Source organism: Mesoplodon bidens (genome assembly GCF_964165515.1).
Source record: "Mesoplodon bidens genome assembly, chromosome: 8".
Taxonomy (NCBI): domain Eukaryota; kingdom Metazoa; phylum Chordata; class Mammalia; order Artiodactyla; family Ziphiidae; genus Mesoplodon; species Mesoplodon bidens.
Window position 1 is genome coordinate 50,672,137 of NC_138165.1, and position 9,631 is coordinate 50,681,767.

A 9,631-nucleotide genomic window follows, 5' to 3' on the forward strand; every position below is an offset into this window, starting at 1 on the left:
AACTTTCAGATATGACCTCAAAAGCAAAGATAACAAAAGCAAAAATAGACAAGTGGGACTACATCAAACTAAAAGCTTCTGCACAGCAAAGAAAACTTACAAACTAGGAAACAAAATTTGCAAACCACATATCTGATAAGAGGTTGATATCCAAAACATAAAAGGAAACTCTATGACTCAATATTAAAAAAAAACAAAAACAAACAAAAAACCAAGCCAATTACAAATGGGCAAAAGACTTGAATAGCCATTTCTCCAAAGAAGACTTACAAATGATCAACAGGTAAATTAAAAGATGCTCAACATCACTAAATATCAGGGAAATGCTAATCAAAACACAATGAACTGGGCTTCCCTGGTGGCACAGTGGTTGAGGGTCTGCCTACTGATGCGGGGGACATGGGTTTGTGCCCCGGTCCGGGAGGATCCCATGTGCCGCGGAGCGGCTGGGCCCGTGAGCCATGGCCGCTGGGCCTACACGTCCGGAGCCTGTGCTCCACGACGGGAGAGGCCACGGCGGTGAGAGGCCCGTGTACCACAAAAAAACAAGCAAACAAACAAACAAACAAACAAAACACAATGAACCATCACCCTATACCTGTTAGGGTGGTTATTATCAAGAAAAACAAGACAATAAATGTTGGCAGTGATATGGAAAAACTGGAATCTTTGAGCACTGTTGATAAGAATGTAAAATGATACAGTCACTTTGGAAAATAGTATAGTGGTTCCTCAAAAAATAAAAATAGAACTACCATATAATCCAGCAATCCTACTTTTGGGAATATATCCAAAGGAAGTGAAATCAGGACCTTGAAGAGATAGCTGCATTGCTAAGTTCATTGCAGCATTATTCATAATAGCCAAGAGGCAGACACAACCCAAATGCCCACTGACAGACAAATGGATAAAGAAAATGTAGTACATGTTAGTGATGTTAAATATTGTATAATAAATATTCAAGTCATAGTGAGAGATCTCAGCATCCATACAATTTACCTAAACGGTTCAGCAGGTATTAAGATATGTTGAGTTAGTTTTTCATCCTGATCCATTTCTTATGCAAACGTTTGAGGACTTGCAGGTGAGAATGTGATCCTACTGAAATACAGGTGATGATGTTTTGAAAGTTGTGGATATGCAAGAGGGATATTGAGGAGTAGGAGGCCTGGTCAGAAGGGGATACCAAAATGATTGAACAGGATTCAGCATGAAAGTGCTGGGAGCATTATAGTCAACAAAATTAATTGTCTAGGTTTGAAAAAGCGCATGGAAAAGACTAAGAAACATATTTACTTCCTTGAAAGTGTGATGTGTGATACAAAGGCTTTCGAGCCAAAAGACCTGGGTTTTGCTGCCTGATTGATGTTGTGTAACATTTGGCAAGAAAATCAATCCACCTGAATCACGATGTTCTCATATGGAAATAGGAATAAAAATAACGAATTTGTAGATCTGTCTTAAAAATTAAATAAGAAAATGAATGTGAACTTGCCTAGCACACTTTCAAACACATAGTAGGTGCTCCATGGCTTTTACTTGTCTTCCTTATTTATGCTCTGGTTTTTACCTACTTCTCTATTTCAACATCAAAAGACCCCTAAGCTGCAGCTTCTGGCATGAAGACCTCAACTAAAAATATTCCTTCAGTATAACATACTATAGTAGATTAGAAGCAAATCATGAGTTTTCTATGATATTTTACATATAGTCTCCGTATTAGTATAGAAATTTATATTGAGAGATATAACCCCAGATAATATGCTCACATTTCAGAATACAAGGTGAATATTTTTGTAGATATCTTAGTTAATTTAGCTGCATGAAAAAAGCTTTAAAAATATCTTTAATAAAACATATAGCTAAGCTACCAAATCCATAAAACCTTAAAAGGTTAAAATCAGGTAATGATAGTAGTCAAGACATAAGGTCACATTTTTTTTAGAAAGTATTTTATTATCCTTTACTAAATTTTGAACAGTTTTCTCTTCCCTGGAGCAAATAAATCATTGTGCTAAAGTGTTAAGAATATATGTTCTTGCAACCAGAATTTGTAGTGTTTTCTGATATTTACTAATGGATTTATTATTTTTCATCCCAATTTTCCACAGCTTATCTCTCTTTAAAATATTGTTGTGCTGAGCAACTGTTTTAATTTCTTTAGAAAAAATTTTGTAAAATAACGTATTATGTTTCTCCTCATGTTGGCCACAAGGATGCCTGTGGTCAGAACTGCAGCCCTCAGGCTGTGGTTTTATCTTTAATTGTCTTCTATCTTTACTTTTTCATTTTTCCATTTTTATTTATTTTACAATTGATGATTGGTACATAACATTATTAAAGAATGAGGTAGTGGTACAAATAAACACTATTGAATCAGCAGAAATATTTGAAATTTTATACTGAAATTTAAAATAGAAACATCAAATTGTGGGTGCTTATTCTTCTTTACAACCTCAGAACCCTTTGAGCCAGAACGATTTCTTTCTTTATTAGTTATTCATTTACTACTATAATCACTGAGTTTTCTTTTTCTGTTTAATTAAAGATGTACTACCTATTCAGATAAGATGTACTACCTATTCATTCATGTGTGTGATCATCTCTATGAGACATGAACCTTTAAATATGTTGTCTGTGACATGAAGATAACATCTACTTAAAATGACCTTAAAATAAACAAATAATTCAATTAAATGATACTACATGCCTCACGCAATCCCTATCACTGTTTTCCTTCAGTCTATGAATCTTTGGTAAACTTCAACCTTTTATTACTAAGTTAATAAAGACAGATAGCAATGGAAATGAATACAAAGAAAAAGTAGTAATAACATTTTTAAAGAATAGATGCTTATGAATTTTCCTTGTGCATTTTATAGCAGACTATATTGTCCCCTTTCTCTCAAGCATTTTATTTTAATAACAGTGCTCACAAACTCTTTAAAGTTCTTACATGAAAATAAACAACCACAATCAGCAAATAAATAAAAGTTATTCTAAAAAATCCCATAAAAAAGATAATAACTCAGGTTGTTTTTTAAAACCACGCAAGCAACTTAGTGTATATATTTAGAAATTTGGTAATTATCATCAGTTCTATTCATTACATTTCAAAAGTAGGAGAAATAATAACTCAAGTTGCCATTTACTTTTTCATATTCATAAAGAGGAAAATAATGTTAATCACGATAGATCTTGACCATTGTTGTAGGCCCATCTGTACCTGTGAACACATACAGAACTGTCTACTCATACTAAAAAACAGTTATCTCACCATCACTTTTCATTAAAACTGAAAATTCAGTGAAGAAATGGATACATTTCAAGAATCATATAAAAAGGTAGGATCCTCTTTTGCCAATATGGACATATTGCAACATCATAAAAGTGTAAGCTGGCTATTATGGAATTCAAAAGGATTATCCAATTCAAAGAAAGAGATGAACAGATTGTTTTCTTTCATAAACTTTTTGATTAATAAGTTTCATCAAAATACAGAACAAGCATAAATCTAGCGTTTGTTATTCATGTGTAAATACCTATCAAATTAAGACATTTGGCAAAAAAATTATTGAAAGAAACAAAATGTAAACTATTTTGACAGGTATATTTATGGATAGACATATTCTGGCTTTTTACATGGAACTGTCAAATACTTCGCTTCACACCTCGTTTATCACATGGTCCAGGCTGCTAAGGCTGGCTGCCATCTTGTGATGGGGGGAGAGCTGCACAAAATGTTTACTTTGTCAGTGGTCATACTGTGTAAAAAGAGGAATCGTGAAGGAGATTTAGGATATGCCTGAAGCTTGATATCTGCCAAGGAGGTGGAGTATATTCCTCTCCAATAAACCAATAGCTAGATCATTTAGGTATTAATTTTTTTGGCCAATAAAATCAGTGCTGGTGATTTCCCCAATACTAGAGAAAATGTCCACTCCCAATATAGATTTTCACATTTCCAATCCAAAACTCATTTTAAACTTCAGATTAAGAGAGATAAATGCTGAATTTTGCAACAAAAGCAGACTAGATCAGCAGTCTTGATTTCTACCTGCTTAGTGTGGGTTTTCAAACCCACCATTCTAAACCTCTTACTAGCTAGCTTCCCTGTTCCTAAACTAGATATTTGTAGGTATAAGAAATAGAACGATTACTGGCATACTTTAAGAGGCAGTTGTCCTATGATGATGAAGAAGTGTTTATGTGTGTTTGACTGGATACATTCTTCACTTTGTTACCATATGTGCAACATGGTCAGATGGTTAATGAGTTTTCAGGGCTGAAATGCATCTGGTCCAACTTTAAACTTATGGTTTATAATACTTCACTGGAAAGCATGTAATTAATCTTTCAGTGGATAATCTACCATAACTCCTAAACTAATTAAGAATAGATATTCTTTTTAACAGGATTTGAAAATTAAGTTTTATATAGGTTAAGGGAGGAAAAAAGCCTCTACAATGATAGAAAAGTAAAAACATCTCAGATAAAATTGACTCCCTCCCTCCTTCCTCTTCCACCAAATCCTGTTGATAGAAATGTTCCTCTTTTTGAATGTATGCTGTCAAAAAGAATTTCCCTAAAAGGAAAAGGACAGTCTCTTATTCATCTATGAATCCTGAGCATCTGGCATAGAGTAAAAGCATAAAAGGTCTTTATTGACCAAAATATTATGGGAATTATTTCAGAGATATTCCACCTTGTAATACATGGATTTAAACAACTATGTGGGAAAACATATGTACAATTATATGTGTATGTACATATACAAACATATATACCACCGTATGTATCCAAATTTCACAAATGAATAAGCTGAGGCACAGAAATTTTCAAAAAACATATGAAGTCAGACTGGTAGGTATGTTTCATTTGTGATTCAAATGAAGAGAATCTGATACTGAAGCTTAAGTTCTTAACACTATGATATGTGAGCCACTAAATAGTTCCTCATGTGGATGTAATAATTTCTTTAATCATTCTAATCTTCCCAACCACATTGGCTTTTCTAATTTATTATAGTTATAAATAATTATAAGGTATAAAGTAGAATTCATTTTCTAATAAGAAACCCACAAGTGGTGTTCAAAAATCATATGATATATACCATTTTTGTCAAAATGCAAAATTTCTTTATAAAGCATTATAATTTACAATACCAACAGCATTGTAAATATTGCAGATTTATTCACATCTTTGGCATCCTTAGGTATCTAAAAGTTTTTTCCCTCCAAAATTTTGTTAGTGTTAAAAATAATGTTATTTTAATTTACATATTTGGTTTTAGGCTGAAAATTTCCTACATGTTTATTTACAGGTTGCATTTTTGCTTTAATTTTAAATTCATGCTAATTGAAAATGTGTCTGTCCATGTTTTAGTGTATTTCACATCAGTTTGTTTAACCTAATTGATTATCAGTGACACTAGATCTTCATTATACTGGCTGTGAATTTGCCCTACTCATTTGTTTATTTTATTTTAAATGTATAGTTTTTTCCAATCATGTTTAGTTTACAAGTCAGCTTAATTTTTCCTTAAGTAATTCTATTTTGTTTGGCTCAAGATGTTTTTGACTTTAAAAATTTGATAAGAATTCATTAATTTTTTTCTATTTGACTTACTTTTTTATATTTCTTTAATCTAGCAGAAACACATTTTGGTTTGTTGGATGAAATGATCCTTCTTTATTTGAATATAGATCTTGAAATTATTTAACCTCTTCTGGTTACAGGAATGTTGCCTACCACAATACCTTGTAGTGTCTGTAGCATAAAACATGCTCAACAAATATTTATGGAATTGAATTTGATCAAATGTCTGGCATACTGAAAGCACTCAATAAAAATATATGTATGAATTCATTTATTAATTGATTTATAGGTGCAATCATTAGTCCAACAAATACTGATTTAAAATCAATTTCCTGGAGAGACTAAAGAGGATGGCAGAATAGGAGGACACAGAGCTCACCCTCCCCCAAGAACACATCAAAAATATGTCTACACGTGGAACAGTTCTCACTGAAAGCAAACTGGAGACTGGCAGAAAGACTTATACAACCAAGGTTGTAAGAAAGGTCCACACAGAGTCCCATCCACGGGAAGGTAAGAAAAGCTATCAGATCTTGGGAACAGCATCCCTAGGAGAAGATGCCAAAGTGGGGAATGACATGGGCTCAGATATTCTCCTTGGAGAGTGAATGGTTCAAACCACATACTGGGTGCCCCAGTCCTGGGGTTCATCACTGGGAGGATGAGTCCCTTTAGTTTGTTTGAAAACCAGTGGGACTGACAGCAGGGCTGTAAGAAACCTAGATTACACTCACAAAGAGCACAAGACAGAGGAAGCAGATTGAAACTGCCCTGGATTCTGGCTAGTTTCCTGTGACTGCCCCAGTGTAAGCTCTGGCCCATGCCGAGTGCCCACTCCAGCACCTCACAGCAAGAGCAACCACAAAATACCCCAATCAGCCAAAGCAATCTAGAGAACTAGAAACAAAGCTGGAGGTATCATGCTCCTTGACTTCAAACCAAATTACAAAGCTACAGTAATCAAAACAGCATGGTACCAGCACAAAAACAGATACATATATCAATGAAACAGAATAGAGAGCCCAGAAATAAACCCATGCATTTATGGTCAATTAATCTATGACAAATCTCTCTCTCTCTCTATATATATATATATATATTTTTTTTTTTTAATTAAACATTCCCCCCAATCTCTTCCAGAAAATAGAAACAGAGGGAACACTTCCTCACTAATTTTATGAGGATAGTATAAGCCTAATTTAAAAAATCAAAGACATTACAAGAAAACTACAGACCAATATCTCTCACATACATTGATGTAATAATCCTCATTAAAATATAAGCAAATTGAACATAACCATGTATAAAAGCATTTACAAAACAGACAGGTGAAATTTTTTCAAGGTAGTCAAGGAGACTTGCATAACTGAAAATTAATCAGTATTATTCAACATACCAATAGGTTAAAGAGAAAAATCTTATGACCATATAAATTGAGACAGAACAATATTTGATGAAATCCAATACCTATTCCTGGTAAAAAGCTCTCAACAAACTAGGAATAGAGAACTTGCTCAACTTGATAAAGAAAAGCTACAGAAAATCCATAGCTAACATTACTTAATAATGAGAAACTGGATATTTTCTCAATAAGATGAGGATGAAAGCAAGGATACTCTCATCACTCCTAATCAATACCATATTAGAAGTCCTAACTAGTACAATAAGACAAAGAATAAAAAAAGATTTAAATGTAAGACCTGAATTTGTAAGAATCTAAATAATAATAATAATAGCAGCATCCTGGAACAATAAGTGAGGATAATAAGGATACAGGACACAATATCAATATATAAAAATCAATGCTTTCTTATATACCAGTGATGAACAATTGGAATTTTTTTTAAATACAATTTCCTATGACAAAAATAAAAATAAAATCATTCGAAATAAGCCCAATAAAATGTGTATAGGATATATTTGTGAAAAATTACAAAGCACTGATGAAAATAGCATAAAATAAATATCTATAGGTACTCTTAATATAAATAAATCAATTAATTAGAGGAAAGATAAATCTCCTATACAAAAGAGTCCAAATAATTTATATAGTTACTCCACCCTGAAAGAGGTGGAGCATAACTTACTGCTCCTTAAAAGCAGGCCATGTATTGCGACTTCCTTTCAAAAAGTAAAATATGGAAAGAGAGAAAAATAATACATTTGCAGGAGAGAAGCCTAATACCACAACCTCAGCCAGATAACCAAGCTTCACTTCAACAGTGATATCATGTTGATAGTACTTTCTTTTGATATTATGTGATAAAAATGGCACTTTACTTCTATAGTCTTCCACTCAAATGCCCATAACTCCATCTAAGATAAGAAAAATATAAGACAAATCCCAATTGAAGAACATTTTCCAAAATACCTGACAAGTCCTCTTCAAAACAGTAGAGGTTATCAAAATAAGGAACATTTGAGAAACTGTCATAGCCAAAGCTAGGATTTGAGAAACTGTCATAGCCATAGCCAGGATTTAAGGGAATATGAGGGCTAAATGTAATGTGGTATCCTGGATGGAATCTTGAAACAGAAAAAGGACATTAGTTAATTTTTTTTAAACCTGAATAGAATACAGATCTTAGTCAATAATAATGTATCAATATTGGTTACTTATTTGTGACAAATGATCTATGCAAAAGTAAAATGTTTATAATAGGGGAAGCTGAGGTATATGAGAAATCTCTGTCCTATCAATCTTCATGAGTTTTTTTCTGTAAATCTAAATCTATTCTAAAATAACAAGTTAGTTTATTATAATAATCAAGCAATATAATTTAACACATTAGCAGAATAAAAAGAGGAACAATAACTATCTCAATATATGCAGATAGAGATGTTAATAAAATTTAACACTCATTTATAATATAAACACTCAGCAAACTAAGAATAGAAGGGAACTTCAACTTTTTATTAAGCTCTACAAAAAACAGAGCTTACATTACACATAATGGCAAAATTCTGAATGCTTTTTCCCTAATATCAGCACTTCTGTTAAACACTGCATTATAGTTCCTAGCCTTTGCAGTAAGGCAGGACAAAGAAATAAAACTCTACCAGGCTAGAAAAGAATAAAACTAACTTTTTTCACATAGGACATAATTGTTTGCATAGAAAATTCTAAGGAATCTACAAAGCAGCTATTAGAACTAATAACTGAATATGCCAAAGGCAATAGTACAAGGTCAATATTAAAAAATCAATAAAATTCCTATATACTAGCAAACAGTTGACTATTAAATACACGCACACACAGAATATTCTCTAATGACTTCTGTCAGAAACAAACTCCCTCCTCTTAACTCTGATAGTATTTTCTTGTTCAGTTATAGTACTTTGAAATGGATTTTAATATTTATTTCTGTCTCCTTAATGTCAAACACAATGTTTTTTCATATCAGTATCCTACTGGCCTCTGATTCAGATATATTAATTAATTATAATAGAAGGAAAACTATCCGATGGATGTATTATAATTGTTTAAAATTGTAGTAGATGAGACAGATAATTTGCTCCTTATAAATAATATGATCTGTTTGATACTTTATTATCTCATTCATAGGGTATCTTAGAAAATACTTATACTTTTTCTAGTCATTATTGATAAGGTGAGATCAAATTTCCTACTTATTCTTTTTCACTCTTAATTTTCTTTCTGAATCAAACTCTACATATTGTCTCACATGACAAGGAAAATTTCTACAAAGCTTTTCAGTCTTCCTAAAAATTCCTACCAAAGACCTGCAAAGCATGAGTTTATTAGCACTAAAAACTAATTTCATTGCCTATAAGTACAGTTATTATTTTGTTCTTTTAAATTGTTACTATTTTATGTATACGGTAGAAATACAGTTTGGGCAGCAGTGTGTGCATTGTTTAATTAAATTTGAATCAGTGTAGAACCCTCTAATATATCCTTTTAACAATTTAAACTCAAACAATTATCTATAAATAAAACTTTTTATTCTGTTTTTATAGTTAATACTTCTCTTATAATTATTTTTCCCCATTCTTGTTTTTGCAAAGGATG